Here is a 17,822-nt window from a genome sequence, read left to right as displayed (position 1 = left end):
CTTAGTGACACAACTCGGCATCCCAAGCACTGGTAATGCGCACAAGAGAGAGGATCCACCACTGGAGAGAAGCAGACGTGCGTGGAGCTGCTGCAGACTGCGCTGGAGCTCCAAACGCCACCAGAGCCTTGAGAGATGAAGCTCCTGCTCGGGAAATGCCCGTACCCGCAAGGAAGAAGTAAACAGGTGCACAGGTTACCCAAAAGGTGCTAAAGAACCAGGGAAACAAGTGGGTGAAAGAGGGTCTGGGGCCCTCGGAATGAAGTTCATGTGCATTCAGAATATTGCAAGTCTGGGACCCGCAAATATATGAGAAACAGAGCCATTCAGTAAATTGCGAGTCTGGGACCTGCACCCAAAGAGAGACAGTCCACGAGAGGACAATTGTTTGGCAAGAGAGTAAACCAAGCAGTGCTGAATATCACAAGTGTGGGACTCGTACCTAAACAGAAGCAAGGCCATTACAAATATTGCGAGTCTGGGACCTGCACCCAAAAAGGGAAAGTCCACAAGAGGACAACTAGTTGGCAGGAGAGTAAACTAAACAGTGCTGAATATTAAGAGTCTGGGACTCACACCCAAATAAGAAGTTAATTGCTCGGCGGGAGAGCAAACCAACCAGTTCTGAATATTGCGAGTCAGGGACTCGCACGCTAAGAGAGACAGTCCATCAGAGGACAAACGCTTAGCAGGAAAATAAACCAAGCCATTCTGCGTACAGTGAGTCCGGGACCCACACACAAAATCAGAGAAGAATAAATAGTGAAAAGGAATCTTACTCTTCGTAAAAAGGAGTCTGCCAAGTTGTTGGGATAAAAACAGTAGAAATCTAACAAGCGTAATCTTGTGAATTACCCATTGACATTTTCTTAAGACAATACAGGCCGGAGAAATTAGTACAAGAAGAAATCTAGGGGAAAGTATTTCAACCCTAGCCTTGTAGTCATGCATTTGTGAACTTTTCTTTGTTTTCACCAATTTTGACTACCAGAGAAGGTGGGAACCTTTCTGTTGGTTGGATCTACAAAGAACACTTTACTCTGGGAAGAGATCATCTTTGCACATTTGATTTAAGTTATTAGTGTTAGAGACAGAGGTAGGTTTTTTGAGACACAACAGTGACAGACTTTATAGTTTTGGACATTCTGAAAATGTCCTTACCTTTCTTTGAGTTAGGGAAACCCCTCTTAGTTTTGGGGACAGAGGGGCATTTTCCAAACCTTTCTTGAATAAAAAAAGTTTCTGCCCAAAAACATGCCACCATTTTGTCTGAGCCTTACTTCTGCACCCTGACAGATACCAAGGTAAAGAGATTGGGAATTGTCTGTCTAAAGTCATCTTGTATGCCAGCAATCTGCTAGTATTTTTATCAAATCTAGAACCCTTGACTACAGGTTTTTCGAAGTTTTGAGTGACTTTGGGTACTTTCGAATTACAAAGTTGACATATCTTAAAGTGAGATATTGTCCTGTCAACCCTCTCTGATTGAAGACCACCATTTTGGTTTGGTAGGGAAGAGACTTAGGTACTTATGGGCTAGTGTCAAAAAAGACAAATCACTTCGTAGCCAGAAATGCAGAATCAACTCTACGTGAGATAGCCACTGACAGTGCAAGTTGTGACAAACTTAATGTATCATTAAAGGGTAAGACGTGAACCATTACATTGAAATTGTTACACAAGATCCTATATCCGTTTAACATGCTCCCTCTCCTTGAAAGACCAGAAGGCTATACATAAGGTAGTGAAAGCCTTTCTATGGGGGGACAGGCAAAGGGGCAAAGATACACATGCCTGTTTTACAGATCCCTATAACCAGCAGGATTTTGGGTTACCTGCCCAGAGTGGTAATTACCATGCCATCACTTTGAGATCCTTACATTACTGAATTATGGAAACAGGGGGATTTGAACACAAACCCCCTTTTCCACTATGAAAACCGCCTCCAGCTGTGCAACGACTATGTCCTTTCATGATAGTCAACATTGTGAAAAAACCTTGCAGTTAGGATTGGGAGAAAAATCCTAACTCGAAGGACTGGCTACAGGTAGGCAGCTGGTTATATGTATTTACTTATTTATCAGTGCATATATAGCAGTGCACACAAACCTCAGGCATCTAGGCGGCAGTTGCAATAAGTGCAAAGAACAAGTTACTTACCAACTGGTAACGTTCTTTCGACTGGATGTTTCTCCAACGCATTCCACATCTTTGACATGTAATGTGCACAGCTGTGGACATTACATGTCAAAGATGTGGAATGCGTTGAAGGACACAATCCATTCGAAGTGGCAGTTTCTAAAGTACAAGATCATGCATAATGTTTACAAAATATAGATGGAACTTGAAAGCATATTTTGGCAGAGCTGCACCTTGCGGTGCAGAGGGCTGCTGCTGGAGTACAGGCAAACATAAACAACACCATTAGGGTAGGTGCACAATCTGGCAGAGTCACGCTTCATGGTGCAGGGGCTACTGCAGTAGTACAGGTACAAATAAGCAACACAATTAAGGTAGGTGCACAATCTGACAAAGCTGCTCCTCACAGTACAGGGGGCTATTTCAGGTGTACAGGCATGCATAAAAGGCAAGATTGGTGTGGGTGCACAATCTGACAGAGCCACGCCTCATGGTACAGGGGGCTACTGCAGTATACTGCAGTATTTTGCAGATGCCCCAGGGCTTGGTGCGCTCTAAAAATAAACTGAACTAAATTACTGCAATATAACACAATGCTCCTTACTTGACTTTGATTATCTGAGATTCGAATAGAAGCTGAGCAACCAAGAAAGTCATCATTGGGGGACTCTCGCAGATTGGTTCATTGACTTGTCTACATCTTTCCACACAACACTATATTTCCCGCCTGCTCTGCTCCAGTTCTCACAGCTAGTCTATAATTAATAGATGTGGAGAGCGGAGCAATCAGCTCCAATATGCAAAGAAACAGTGGTTGCTTGCCCAGCAAAACCCTTCACAGACAAGCAATGGCTGACGATATATATGTGCTGCACCAAACAAGGAAAACTAGATTCTGACCTCTACTACACACAGCAATGGACCAACGATAACCAGCACTGGATCCCAATACAAATGAAACCAAGCCAAATTCTCCCTGACCACACATGCTGAACTTGCAAAAAAGGAGCTGGTAACACACTTCATATGTTTTTGTCTGGAAGCAAGCAATTGGACTTTTGGGAAGAAGTGAATCAATGACCAAATTTAGTTCTTGACTCCAATGTTTCATGTCACCCGAGCTGTGCATCTAGGGCCTCCTGCCTCAGACACCACAGATCTCTTCAGATGTCAAGTGGCACCACAGACCTTGGTTAGTGGGAAATAGCACATTAGCAAGCACTCGAAGTAATGTGGAGACATGGGCATCAGACCTTGTACTGCTCTTTGAAAGGGAAACGATTACGCACATGAGGAAAGAAATACAGGTCGAATATGCATCCAAATGGTTAGGCTTCCGCAAGTGCTATGTATGACCAAAGAAGGTCCCCTGGAGGCAGGACTATTCTTGTCTATGGTTGCTAGTCCTGTCCTCCCCTTCGTTGCATCCCTCTGCCTTGCGACATCTAGTTTGTAGCAGTGCAAGGCATTACATTGACAATGTACAGGGCCCAGAAGCTACTCAACTGCTGCATTTATTAATTGAGCACTCCTGTGTTATCCACCATGATAATATTTATGTCTTTGATTGTCAAACATATTGAGGAAGAAATCTTACAAATCCCTCTATGGCCCGGACAGAAGGAACCAATACTTGCAGCCTATCCCCATTGCCAAGACTGAAAGGCTACGGTAGAGCCTCACCAGATCAACCAGATCTGAGGTGGAAATCAAAGACCTGAAATTAGTGGAATCAATAGGAGAGGAACAGATGCCACACTAATTCTAGACTATTAAGATCTTTCAAGAGCTGGAAACCAGCAGCCGGCTTACACCAGAACTCAAGAGCACTTTTCCAGGTGATTACAAATTTGAGAGGTAACCCTGCTGCACTGAAAAACCTCTACCTTACATTCCTATTTGTTCATAAATGCAACTTCGAGCAAAAAGGTTACATGTTAATTTGCAAATAATACACAATAGTCAAGGGCGTGCACTATGTGCCATCCTATGCAGCAAGAGGGGAACTAGATACACCAACTTGCCATGCCACTAGATGACGAAGAGGCCTTTCCTTGGGGTGGCGGAAGGGAGGAAGAGTTGTCTGCCTGTTCAGACTCATGCCGAGATTCAGAATTGGGTACACAGACTCGGAACATGGCTTCATATAATGTTCATCTATCCACAAACTAATTAGCTATGTTTATAGTGAGATATAGTGAGATATAGTGAGATATGCCACAATGCCCTATATTTAGAATGCCACTGCATTCGAAAGCCTTAGCCTGTGTACAGAGACAAACCTGCAGACGCATATTTTAAGGTGCATCAGATACTTGTCTTGATCAACAGGTGTCTGTCCCTGTGCTACCTGGAGTAGATACTGGACAGGTAATCCCCGTTAGGGAAATCCTTGCACGTGTGGTGGGCCATATGCAATCAGGTGGAAGGATCAGAGTCCGGATCTGCAGCACCGAATCAATCATGGCTTGATCCTTAGTGCCTTAGCAGGATCCAGAGTGTGCAAGTCAATCAGAAGAAAGGGTTAGACGTGTAATATATGATGGTGCCCAACTCTCCTACTGATTTCCTCTCTAGAAACTGTACCCTGGGTGGCCATTGGTTAAGTGGTTAAAGGCGATGGAAAGTTACATGGAAAAGCCGAGTCCGGCTCACGTCCAAAGTTTGGATGAGGGGCAAAGCCTGAGCGCCTTCCCACACAAACAGACTCAGTCTGGTCAGTGGGCTTCAGCATTATCCAGCCCATCTCCAGGGTCCGGGCTACACCATTCTGACCACAAGTCTTAGTGTCCCACTATGACTCGCTCCACCTTACGGTGCCAGGACATAAAATGACCTTCAGCATTTCCCCCCACAGATACCTGAACATTGCAACCACACATTTCACGTAGTGAAAAGTAAAAGCAAAATAAACCGTGGATTTATCCATCATGCTTTTCTGGTACTTCACGGGCAGCCGGCACATCTGGCACCTGGCATGAGCAAGGGCCATTACTCACAGTTTCAGAAAGAATTGACAGACTATCCCAGAAGCATTGTCACAAACTCAACCCATGAGTATTGAGAACAGAGCGCAAGACCAAGACTTGCCTCAAACCTGGTCAACATAAACACTGCTGATGCACAGTGTTCTCGAAAACCGTATTCCTTTCAGAAACTACTTCTGAAAAGTGTTCCTGGGCAAGTCGTCCCGACCTCCTGCTTTTATGAAATAAATGAAAAAGTGAAGGTAACGTGGGAAAATGACCTTGCCTCCAAAGGTGACTCAGGCAATACTGGTGATACTGGTCCTGTCCCTTCCCAATAGAGGTCGTCTCCTGCCTGCCCACTCCTGCTCTATTTCTGAATGACATGTCCATTACCCCCATCAGGCAATAATGGTTATGATGGTACTGTTCCTTAAAAATCTAGGGTCTCATGCCTGCCCGCTCTATTTCTGAATGGTCTGTCCATTACCCCCATCAGGCAATAATGGTTATGCTGGTACTGTCCCTTACTGCCCCAAGCAAGGCCTCATGCCTGACCATTCCTGCTCTCTTTCTGCATGTACCTATCCGTTACCTCCTCAGGCAATACTGGTCATACTGGTACTGTCACAAGCGAGGTCTCAGGATTGGCCATTCCTGCTCTCTTTCTGCATGTCCTGTCCATTACCTCCACAGGCAATACTGGTCATAATGGTACTGTCCCAAGAGAGGTCTCAGGATTGGTCATTCCTGCTCTCTTTGTGCATGTCCTGTCCGTTACCTCCTCAGGTAATTGTGGTCATACTGAGAATGTTTTCACAATCACTGGCTCCTGGTTGCCCATTACTCCTCTCTTTTTTGCATGTCCTGTCCGCTACCTCCTCAGGCAACTCAGGCAATACTGGACAAATTGGATTGGTCCTCTCAATTGACGTCTCATGCCTGCCCATACCAAATCTGCACCGCTTTTACTTTTATTTCCAAACCCTGCCTTCTAGCTTGTCTCCCATTCCATCCCTCCCATCCCCAAGTCCCATGCTAGTGGATAATCCAATGTTTAGCAATACTGTTAAGACCCTCTCTTCCTATGGCCCATTCCAGACTCCATCATACTACTGCTCATCCACACCTGGCTACCCAGAGCCTCGCCTACAACTAGGTATTCCCAGCCACTCCAGCATTTGCTCATCCAGGCTCCATCCTGCTAGCCTGTTAATGCCCTTCTACCAGCAAGATATATGATTCAAGCAGTACCCCCACTTGCCCAATCCATTCATTCGCTCATTCTTTCTTGGCTTGAGCCATTTCCCAATCTCTCCCAGTCCGTCCAACTTTCTCCTCACATGTCACGCCCCCATCCACGCTACCCTCGGACACACCCCAAAACCCGACTTCCACCACCACGAAAACACGGCAGGCACATAAAGCACACCAGGTCCCCACACGTGTCAGGACACGCTCTCACCTGCATGCCTGCCGGCAAGGGGTTGGCCAGGAACGTCAACTTCTGCCTCGTTTCCAGTTTCGGCCTTGGCAGTTGCTGTGGAGACGCGCCACAGGCGTCCTGCATCGTTTCTGTCTCTGACGCCTGGGGAGCCCTTCTCAACACGTTCGATCACATGACGGGTGACGGAATCACGGTCACTTGATCGCGGATCAGCATTCAAAAGCGACGCGCTGACTGCCATTCAGCGCTTCACAGCTGATTTCCTGTTTGGCATTTTACAGACTACGGACTAACCTTGCTACCTCGACCTCAGATTGATTTTTGGATACTGATTTGGTTCTTCCCCTCATTGTACTTTTGCCTGGAACTTGCTACCTCTTGGATACGACCTCGGCTCCTCTCTCGGATTGGTTTGGATTTTCCTTTTGTACTTTTGCCTGGAACTTGCTACCTCTTGGATATGACCTCGGTTTACCCATCGGACTGCTGTGGATTTCCCCTTTGTTACAGCTTTTGACTCTGACTTTGGATCACGTACTATTCAGGACTCCTCTACCTGATTGGCTCATAGTTTCAAGTTTCCTGCATCAGGTGGTGACTACACCTTCTCAAGTGCCTTGCTGCCACCCTGTCGTCAACCTCTGCCGGCTGCCTCAGACAACATTTCCTACACCAACATTGGGTTCCGACCAACTACTCAGGGTAAGCTCCCTTGTAGATTCATTAAGTATACAGGTCTGGGTTTGTGTTTATTATCTAACCCACTTGTTTGCCTTACAGTGGTCGGGGGGGGGCATCTTCCGGCATTCCTGGTTCCGGCTGACGACATTCACCACCTGTGGCCTCAAGGATCGCTCGGGCAGTAACTTATTGTTTGCTCGAGTGGTACTTGGGGACGTAGGTATCATCGTCTAAACGACCAGCAAGTCTTGACATCACAATACGTGTTTGTTTATTCACTCACGTATGTATGTTATTGCTTATACGCAGCCTCATATACCCCTTGAATGGTGTCACTGCACTTCAGGGTCAGAGTTCACAGACAAGTGGCCTCTAGAGTTCTGAACAGGTACGAAGGTTGTTGTGCACAGGTAATGATGGGGTCGCTGTCAGGGTTGACGGTTGGTAAGTGTGTGAGTGTGGTTTTAGTCGAGGTAGTGGGCAGTTTCGTAGGAGTGGATCCGCGCTGGTGGAGTGGGCTGCTGAAACTGATTGTGGTAAATACGAGGAGGTGGGAAGAGCTAGCATTGGTGAAAGGAGTCGGTAGAGTGCAAGTAGGAGGGTCAGATATGGTGTGTGGCGGAGCAAGGTAGTCAGCGGGAGGGGAGTGCTAGGTTGTCTCCTTTCTTGAAGAAATGTTGACGCTTGCGTTAAGATGTGAGGCTTCAGCAATCGCCTTATGTTATTCCATGCAACAAAGAACAGGAGCTGGACATTTACTGAGTGGCGATAATCTGTTCTAGTTCAGGACTTCCCTTTTCCATCTAAAATGTCTCTGGAGATAGTTACTTGCAATGTTCACACTTGGTGAGAGTCCACAGTCCTCTCTCACCACTTCGGTTTCAGAGCTGGACACTCATCTGTGAGAGCACTCTTTGATCTCGTAACAGACTAAGAGAAAACTGTCCGTATTCGGTCATTATTTATGCGTAAAGACACTTTGGATAGTTGATTGACTACCAATGACTTTACACGCCACCCCTACTTCCACAATCATGTACTCTCCTTGTAACCCACCTTACCTTTCCATTGTTTTGTATGTTTAATTTCTATTCTTCTCCTACTTCTCTTATCCATTCACCCTTCCCTCATTATTTTGTTTCCATGTAAATTCAACAAAAATTACTTTGTGGTAACTTACTTTGTGGTGATTACTTCGAATGTTTTGATTGAGGTGGACCCCCCCATGCCTCCCCTCCTCCTTCACTATCACACTTAGCCCAAAACCGCTCCCCGAGCCAGACTCCCCTCTTTTCCCTTAACCTACAAATACATTTAATGAATTCCAAGTAATTCAAAGTAATTACCGCAAAGTAAATGATTGCAATGTAATTTACTTTGCAGAAACAACGGGATGCCATCATCTCCTTTAAAGCACAGAACACAATCTGGCGGGGGCAGAATACACCAGTATCTGGACAAGCCTCAGTGGTGTAAAACCACTTCAGTATTGTATTATATTGTATAGGGTATTAATAGAGTGCACAATGGTGGCAAGGCATCAAGGCGCTAGGGTATGAGGGAGGCCATTGGATCGTAAGGCTAGAACAGGTACGTTTTTAAAGCTTTTAGAAAAGGGAGATACTCTGAGAAATGCCAAAGGTACAGAGGCAGGGTGTTCCAAAGCATTGGGGAAAGAACTGAAAAGGCTCTACCTCCCACTCTGGCACGGTGAAACCAAGGAACACATAGAGATTGATTTGTTGAACGCAATGGTCAGGCCGGTATATAGGGCATACGTTTAGAACACATGAATTCTGCTACGACGTCGTGAATAGCACGGTGAACGAGACAGAGTACCTTAAACTTAATTTGTCTCCTAATAGGAAGCCAGTGTAGTTGATGTAAAAGATCTCGAGAGTGAGCTAGTCTGGAAGCTCCCAGAGCAAGGAACGCTGCTGCATTCTGGAGAGTTTGAAGGCATTGGATTAGCATCTCAGGTTGGCCAAGGTAGATGGTGTTGCAATAGTCTAAGGAATTTATAATGGACTCAGTTACAATTTTGGACCTAGATGTAACCCGAGGAAAAGGTAGGCCACTTTTCAAAATGTTCAGTTTGGTAAAGCCTAATTGGCAAACTGCAGAGATATGGGCTTCTCCAGATCCCATAGCCATTAGTTTAATCCTACTGGAGTAGGCTCAGGGCATGGCCCTAGGGAGGGTGGCCTATAATCACAGGTCCAGGGCTGGCCTAACATATTAGATCCCACCAGAAGAACTTTGTTTTTTTCTCCGTTCAGTTTAAGACAGTTATTGGCCATCCAAACCTCAATTGCAGCAAGACAGTTTTTCAATTTGTTCGGGGGGGGGGGCAGATAATGGCGCATTCAAATGGAAAATAATCTGGGTGTCATCTGCGTAAGAGTAAAAATGACCTCCATGGCAAGCGATAAGTTTAGCCAGAGCCTGCATATATACTTTGAAAAGTAGAGGAGACAGGGCAGAGCCCTGGGAACTCCACAATTCAGGACAATAGGTGTGGAGGTGAAAGGAGGAAGAGAGACGGTTTGAACCCGTTCAGACAAGAAAGAGGAGAACCAGTTCAGCGGATGCCCAAGATTCCAGCCTCCTGGAGGCATTGATGCAGCTTCTGATGGTCAACAGGCCGCAGAGAGGTCAAGGAGAATCAGAGCGCCCACCTCTCCACGGTCCTGAAGCAAGGCGATATCATCCATGAGAGCAACCATCACAGATTCAGTACCCATGCCGGGGTGGAAACCCGACTGAAAGGGATGAAGGAAGATGACTGGATTCTAGAAAAGCAGAAACTTGAGGTGTAACAATAGATTCCATCAAATTCATCAGTACAGGAAGGAGGGAAATGGGACGGTAGTTTTCCACTATTGCAGGGTCAAGATATGATTTTTTTTAGTAATGTAGAGATCATTGCGTGTTTAAGGGCCTCAAGAATATGACCTGTGGAAAAAGAATATTGAAGTGCAGCGGTAAATAAAGAAATAGAATTATTAGAAGCAACTTGGAGAGTATGAAGGGGGATGGTATCCATGGGGGAAGCAAAAAGAAGTTTCAACAGGACAGAGGAGACCATATTATCAGTCACTGCACTGAAATGGAAGGCACTAGGTTGGGTCTCTTCAGTGGCAAAAAAGAGACAGGGGGATCGGTTAGAACCGGTCTTCCTAAATGTATCAGTTCTCGAATGTTACAAATCCTTTCCCTAAAAATGAGGCAATGCAGTGGGCCCGAGTATGGAGGATCTTTAAGGGGGCCTTTGCAGGAGTGGTTAGCTCCTTGGCCACTCGAAACAATTCTCGAGTAGAGCAAGAGGCAGTAAGAATACGTTTTGCAAAATAATCTGATTTGGCTTTTATAGCGGTGTGATAAATGATGCAAGCCTCTAGATAGGCAGATTTTGTGGACGGTTCGAAGTTGGAGTGCCACTTCCTTTCAGCCTGGTGGCAATGTTGCTTCAACACCTTGAGTGCGGAGACGTACCAGGGAGCAGAAGTTTCAGCCCGTCCAGTTCATTGTATAGGGGAGGTGGTGGGGGAGGGTTATCAGCTATCACCTGAATGGCACCAATCAGGGCCCTGCAGGGATGTTTAATTTTATAGGCTATTCCACTGCAAGTGAGGGTGATGATAGAGTTAGAGATAGACTCAGGCGAGACCCTAGTTCAATGTCGACGGATTTTGGGGAGAGCTAAAGGCTCCTGTTTAGGTTGATCAAAAGGGAAAGAGAATGGCAAAAGATAGTGGTCTGACCATGGCAAAGGTCGGGGGCGGGGGGGGGGTTGTTACACAGAGTCCCTCAAAATCAGAAAAGATTAAATCTAACTGATGGCCCCCTACATGGGTAGGGCTGTGATTTCTCAAGATAAAGAAGCAGTCCAGCAATACGGAAATAAGTTTACTAGCTTGTTGGTCATTAGGATTGTTAGGATGGAGATTAAAATCACCCAGGATAACTAGGTTGGAATATATCAAGGAGAGGTCAGCAACCAGCTGGGCAAAGTTATCAAGAAACTTGTTGGATACTGTCCAGGAGGGTGATAGACTATTAAAAAATAGGTTGAGCTCTCAATAGATGGCTGAAGTTTAACTAGCATAGCAATGTTTCACATGGGAGGTTGTCAGACAAAGGAACGGTAGAACAACTCAACAAGCTTTTAAACATAATAGCCACTCCGCCACCCATTTTGGGAGCGGGGCGGTCATGATGAAAAATACTATAGTGAGGAGGGAGCATTTGTACTATGTCAGGATCCAAAGTGGTGGTGAGCCAGGTTTCCGTCAGGCATACGTTGTCGGGGTAGAATTCTTCAAGAATAGAGTGCATATCGTCCCAATGAGCCACAGCAAATCTAGCATTAATGAGAATCCCTTTTAACAAATAAATGTCTACATAATTGGTTTCCTCGATCCGTGTCTCATGAGGGACAGTAATAGTAAACCCTTTAGGCCAGCAAAGATCAATGGGGGCAAGGGCAGTCAGACTGTTATGTGAGTGAATATGAGGTGCAGGTAAGTCTTGGTAGTTCACCAAGTTGGCTGGAGCCCATAGTCCCATGCAGTCCCGGACGGGCAAAGACGGGCTTGCCTTAAGAGGACCTTCGGTGTGCCTGCTGCGGCCGCCCTCTTAGCGGGTGTTCTATCCGGCACATTCATGATGCAAGAGAGGCAGCAGCATGGCGCGCCCAAGCACATGATCATAATGGAGATAGAAAGAACACTATCTTCAGTTTTAAGTCGAGAAGCAATTAGAATCCAGAAGCGTTAGGGCAACAGGTAAAGAAATGTGTACTGTAGTAATCGGGATAAAAATAGATTTAAGAACAATTTGCAGCAGGCTACTGGCTTTAAAACGGCATTACACAAAAGGGAACAGCCTCACGTCTTACAGAGATGATGGGCGCAATATGAAAGCTTTTAAACATTACACAGCCTTAATCATTTTATGCTTCTACACTTCTGTTCTAGCTTGAGGTCCAAAAGTTAAAATCTCGATGACATTACTGACACTGCTCCCCCCTCACTTGTACTTTGCATTCTAAAAGGGTCTACGTATTTGTTCTCTCAGGCTACTGAAATAGTCTCTTCTTGCGCCACTTGTTCTCTTGATTTGTGCCACGTGTCTTACAGCTGAAATACCTTCACTTATCTTCCCTTTCCTGTGCAGATGAACAATACTGGATCAAAAATCTATTGTGTGTTCCTGAATCAATAAATATGTCCAATGCATGTACATTGCACATTATTATGTTTTAAACATATGTTTCACTGCACTGATATGGTTTTATGCTGGGGATGTAGAGAATAATACTTTGCAATGGACAACTAAGAGAGAAACTTTACACATAAATCATCAGATTTCCTCCACTTGTAGGGCTCCACCTTGGTTGCCAGGTACTCTCCTTATCAGTATAAAGGAGAGAACCGAGCAACTCAGCTCCATAAAGATACTTAATAAAACACATGGTTTCACAAAAGGATGTGGGGACATCTTTTGTGAAACCATGTGATATATTAAATATATTTATGGTTTGGCTATCTCTGCTGTTAATCTCTTATGGCGTTAATCCCCAGTTCCAATGGTTGGAACAGGGGGGTATCCACAATATTGGAACCTAGTTGGAGGATCTGGAACTCAAATCTTCCCTATCATCATATCACAATTTGATTTGAGTCAATTCTATTCAGGTATTGCTTTTTCTTATGGGGGTTCACTCCACACTGTTATATTCCTGTTTTTACTTTGTCCTTCAAAGTTTTGCACATAATATGTTGTTTCCCAAATAAAACATTACATTTTTATTTTGTTTCTTTGGAATGCAACCTTTATTAAAAAATTAGAAGTGTTGATCTGGTGTCTCTCAGCTGCAGAAGGGATTATATAAGTCGAGAGATAGAACTCATGAAACTGTTTCATAAGTCATATTTGTTAAAAAAAAACATCATTTGGAGTGTATGGACCAGGAATAGTCAAAGATGACTCCTATTTCTTTTCATTCGGAGATGTATTTCTTGATATGAGCTCCGAACCTAAAGTTTTTATGAGATTTTCACGACCCCTATTCGTGTTGGGATCAGATGTGTGGCTTGATTTGAGGATATCTCTGATCCGTAATTTTTCAATCAAGTCACATGGAAGCTGACCGGTTTCAGTGGTATTCGAGTTATTAGGACCACTTTCTTCAGGGCTAGGGACCAAACCCATTAATGTGTGGTCTGATTTCTTCTGCTGGTAGTGGTGAATCTCTGATTTCAAAATAGCAGATTGCCCCATTACAGGTGAGGCAACTCCCAAATGTTAGGGTCCTGGATTCGAGTAGGTAAGTTATTTACAGATTCCCGAATCCGAGATGATCACACATTCCTTTTTCACCTCCCGGTGGATGAGGAGTACCCCTAGAGATTCTGACCAAGTCCGATGTCGATACACGGAGCAGCGTCTAGGCTGTATTGAACAGGGGGGTAACACCCCGGCGGCCCGAGTAATAGGCCCGAGCGAAGCGAGGATGGTTAATGAGGGCTCTGGCTCATTAAACCCGTTCCAGCCTTTGGATCAGGGGATTAAGGCTTTTAGCACCAAATCGGTAACATGGGGTGCTAAAAAAATAAATAAATAAAAAATTAAAAAAAAAATCTTTTCCTTTGTTGAACGGGGACGCTGCGTGTGTTCCACTGAACTAAGGAAAATCATTTTCCAAGATGGCTGCCATGGAAAGGGAAAGTGGGGCTCCATACTGAGCCTCTCTTTCCTTTCCATGGCAGCCAGCGTGGAGCCGGGAGAAGGAGCGGCTGCGGAGACCACACACACCGCCACACCAATAGAGTAAGGGTGGGGTGGAAGGGTGAGAAGAAATGAGAAAAAAAAAGGGACAGAGTGGGGGGGGGGCAGATGACAGCGGGGGAGCCGGCCGTCAGGTGTCATGGAGCACAGGCTTTCACCGGCAGCTCAAGCGCGCATTCCTAGCCACTTGATTGGCTGGCTTCCTCACCACGGTGCTAATCCAAAACACAAGACTCCTCAATGTAATTTTAATTAATTTGCTCAAGTGCAACAAGACTAGCAGGAGGGGACGCTGGTGTAAAACTGCAAAAAAAGATGAGTTCAAAAGTTAGTGAACATATGCAAAGAACCAATTGCAGCAAAAGGGTAAATTGGTTCAAAATACTTAGCGACAGACTCATGTAAGCAATCCTCATGTGTAAGCAATGGCGATACTGGAGCATGTACCAACCTTGAGGAAAGAGACATCAAGCAACAGGCAGGCTGGATGGTCAAGCAGTCCTCATTTTTAAATACACAGTATATGTTTTACATGAAACAGCAAAGTAAAGCAAAGGCTCCTTTCTTCCCGTCAATCCCTCTATAGCGTCTTCTTAATCCTCTCATACTCCAGCCTCTTTTTTAGCTATGAACCTTGGGTTGATTCCGAATCGTGTCTACATTTTAATTCGCAAATCTCAACTATCATCCAGATTCAGTCCAACTTCTGACTTCATCTGATTATCTCTCCACTATTGTCATTTTCTAAACGTATCCGACGCCAAAATGATGGCTTCTCTTGCAATGTTTGCCAGGCCTCTGCAACTGCTCTTTGTATGCTGGTCCCCGAGCTTATTCCTGCTTGCCATCCATTCAGTGTATAAAGTGCAAACGAGTACTATTTCACCTTGGACCACATTCCGCCCCATACGTGGCTTCCGAATATCACCTCCCTTTTTCTTTGGCTTTCCAGTCCTCCTCCCCTACGCCTGGTGCATACATCTGTGGGACTGTAATGCTGCTCTTCATATTCCCTTCAATGCCTGGACACTGAATTATGCTCTCCTCGGGTCCCCTCATGAATTCCTTCTCCATTGCTGTTCTCGTGTCTGCTCCTGCCCCCTTCTAGCACCCAAGTCATGAGATCGCTCCCAGGCCTCGCGTGTCTGCCTCAACCTACTGCTATCTTCCAAGATCATCTCATAATCCACCCATTCTTGAAAGTTGTCAAGGGCATTTTTAATAACAGATATCATATTGAAATCATCGCTGAGCTATATATGCATACCCGTGACTTACCTTTAACTAAACCAATGTATAGATCAACAAAAGGATGGAAGAACATTCTTTTTTTCCGTAATTGCATCATTTTACTCCACTTAAATATTGGAACAAAGTAAAAACAACCTATTTATTGAAGTTTTCTAAAGTGCCACCCACTCAAAAGCATTGATGCACTTTATGCTTGTAAACAGAAAACCAGCAGTCAAAGTTCATAATTCAAACACAGGAACCACAAAGAACAGTATTGCAACCACAATAAAACATCAATTCTAAAAAAAAAAGTCAAACCAAAGGGAGAGAAAAGGCATCAGAACGGATATATGGACATAAACAGACCCCCAACTAACACAGAGAGCACATTAGCCAAAGCTGAAGGTCAAGGTAAACATCCACACCTAATGCCCCTGGTGGTAGAGGGTAAGGGATGTTTCCAGGGGAAGGGACACTGGAAGAGCATTCCAGGCCGGTGCAGATAGACCAGCTGCTGCACCTCACCTTTTCATTAAACCTTTAGTTTGCAAGCATCCAGCCTACTACAGAAACAGGAAGAAGACGCTGTGCCAAGCAATTCTGTTCTATGCGTACTGCTTTATACAGTGACATCGGATTTCCTTTCAAAGTGGAGCACAACATTGAAAAAAGAAAAGTAATAACATCTGGTTGAGATCTAAGGTCTCCACTCACAGTAATCAGGATTTTTACCCATGCATGTTGAAAGTGAATAGCACACACACGTACCTTATGCATAGCTTGATTTCTCTTATTTTCTTTTTAAATGGTCAGGACATTTAGAAATTAAGTAGGATCAAAGGTTTGACAACATGAAACAATCAGCAGCACCAGCTTTGTATTATGTAGATATTATCCTAGAGAAGCAGTTTCATGAACTATGTTCTTCATTGGGCAGCAGTTCCAGGATAAACACGCTCTGTTGGGCATGACCAGAGCAACTGGCAAGAAAGAAGTTACTCCTGTTCCTCTCGCCCTCTGAATGGCAATGTCGAACTCTAGGTTCACATTATAGCCCAGTAGAATGCAACTTTTGATGTTTTGGGCTAAAACTCCCGTCATCTCTTAAGCAGCATGATGTGCAATCGTGGGAATCGGTTCTACAAACAAACTGGCTTAAATCCACAAGGCCATCCATGACCCCAAACCAGGATGGCAATAAAGACATGCTCACAAATAATGTTAATTTCTCCATCATTAGTCATCCATAACTTTACGTATTCTCGTGTCTACAGCCCTCTTTTCCTGTTCTGATCACTAATCACTAAGCATCTAAAGTGAAATGAAGGCATGGACTAGTGTGTAAAAATCAATCACCTAGGCAACATCATTGCTGGGTCTTGCCCGATCGCCCTGGCCTGTTTTTGCTGGGGTTTTCTACTTGGCCCTTTGAAAGGGCCCAGGTCACTCCTCACAATCCGATGGCATTTATTGGTCCTTCCTGTGAACAGTAGACTGGGCTCAAAGAACAGCTGCATAAGGATACACTGGGAATGGACAGTAGAGAGCAACCAATGGCTGGGAGGTCCAGGGCGAGTTCTAGCCAGCATGGACAGCCGCAATGTATCTGGATTCTGCTGCTCCAAGGTAGGTTCTAGAAGCGCAATACTAAGGGGGTGGACCAGGAAACGTCAGTAGTATAACTGACAATGAATTGGCAATTGAATGGTGAGTGGGCACAGCATGGGGACTAATGAGCTGTGACTGGGCTGTGAAGAATTAGGGTGAACTGTGCATAATATCGAGATTGACTCCAGAACCTCCTTCTGGTGCCCATCGCTAGAATTACTCTCTGAAGCGCATCCTTCAGTAGTCTCCTCTTGACATAAACACACTATACAACATGGTTTTAATTCACCTGTATGCATGTAATAAAGTTATATTCTTATGTATTAAACACAATACTAGATCAGAGACAGATGCAATGCATTTCAGAGTTCATATACGTATATATTGTAAATGATACAGCAAACCATTATGCCAATGGTCTTCCTAAATTCTTGATCACTTCCTAAATATTCCAGCACATGACCCACTCCTATATCAAAAGTTTTAGCTCTGCTGATGTTTCTCACTCCCTCCTTTTTGTTTCGCAGGGAGCTATCTGCCTTTCAGCTTTTCCTAGAGAACCAGATTCCTAAACTCAGGCTCCTTCCCTGATAGCCCCGTCAGCCCCTTCCATCTCTTTATGCAGGAACTGTACTGGTGGAAAGGTCACACCGAACAGGAATGGTGTTCGTTTTCATTCCTCAGCCATGGAGCGTCCCACGATCAGCTCAGAAATAATCTACTTACAGTTTGAAAAGCCATTCACCAGGCACGGATCGCCGCGGAACTCGTGTTCATCAATGCAATGGCGCACACGCTCTCACATGCGCTACAATCACTCATTAACTCGCACATCACCTGCACATCTATTATTCAAACGTTATCCCCTTCTGTTCTTCCCTTTACAGCTCTTTCTGCAGCCCTCATTTCCACTGTACCTCTGCGTGCCCCTTTGCTTCGCTCCTCCATGGCTTTCT

The 17,822-nt window shown here is 44.8% G+C and overlaps 1 protein-coding gene across 1 annotated transcript in view; it reads right to left on the bottom strand.

Annotated features, from left to right (window-relative positions):
- SPAG16 (sperm associated antigen 16) overlaps positions 1 to 17,822 on the bottom strand; it is a 2,683,085-nt gene that overhangs the window by 2,128,805 nt on the left and 536,458 nt on the right. The window lies entirely within an intron of this gene.

This window comes from Ambystoma mexicanum, chromosome 9, assembly GCF_040938575.1.
Source record: "Ambystoma mexicanum isolate Mex_15411 chromosome 9, UKY_AmexF1_1, whole genome shotgun sequence".
In the NCBI taxonomy this organism is placed as follows: domain Eukaryota; kingdom Metazoa; phylum Chordata; class Amphibia; order Caudata; family Ambystomatidae; genus Ambystoma; species Ambystoma mexicanum.
Note: the sequence above shows the minus strand (reverse complement) of the source record. Positions and strands in the feature narration are given on the sequence as shown.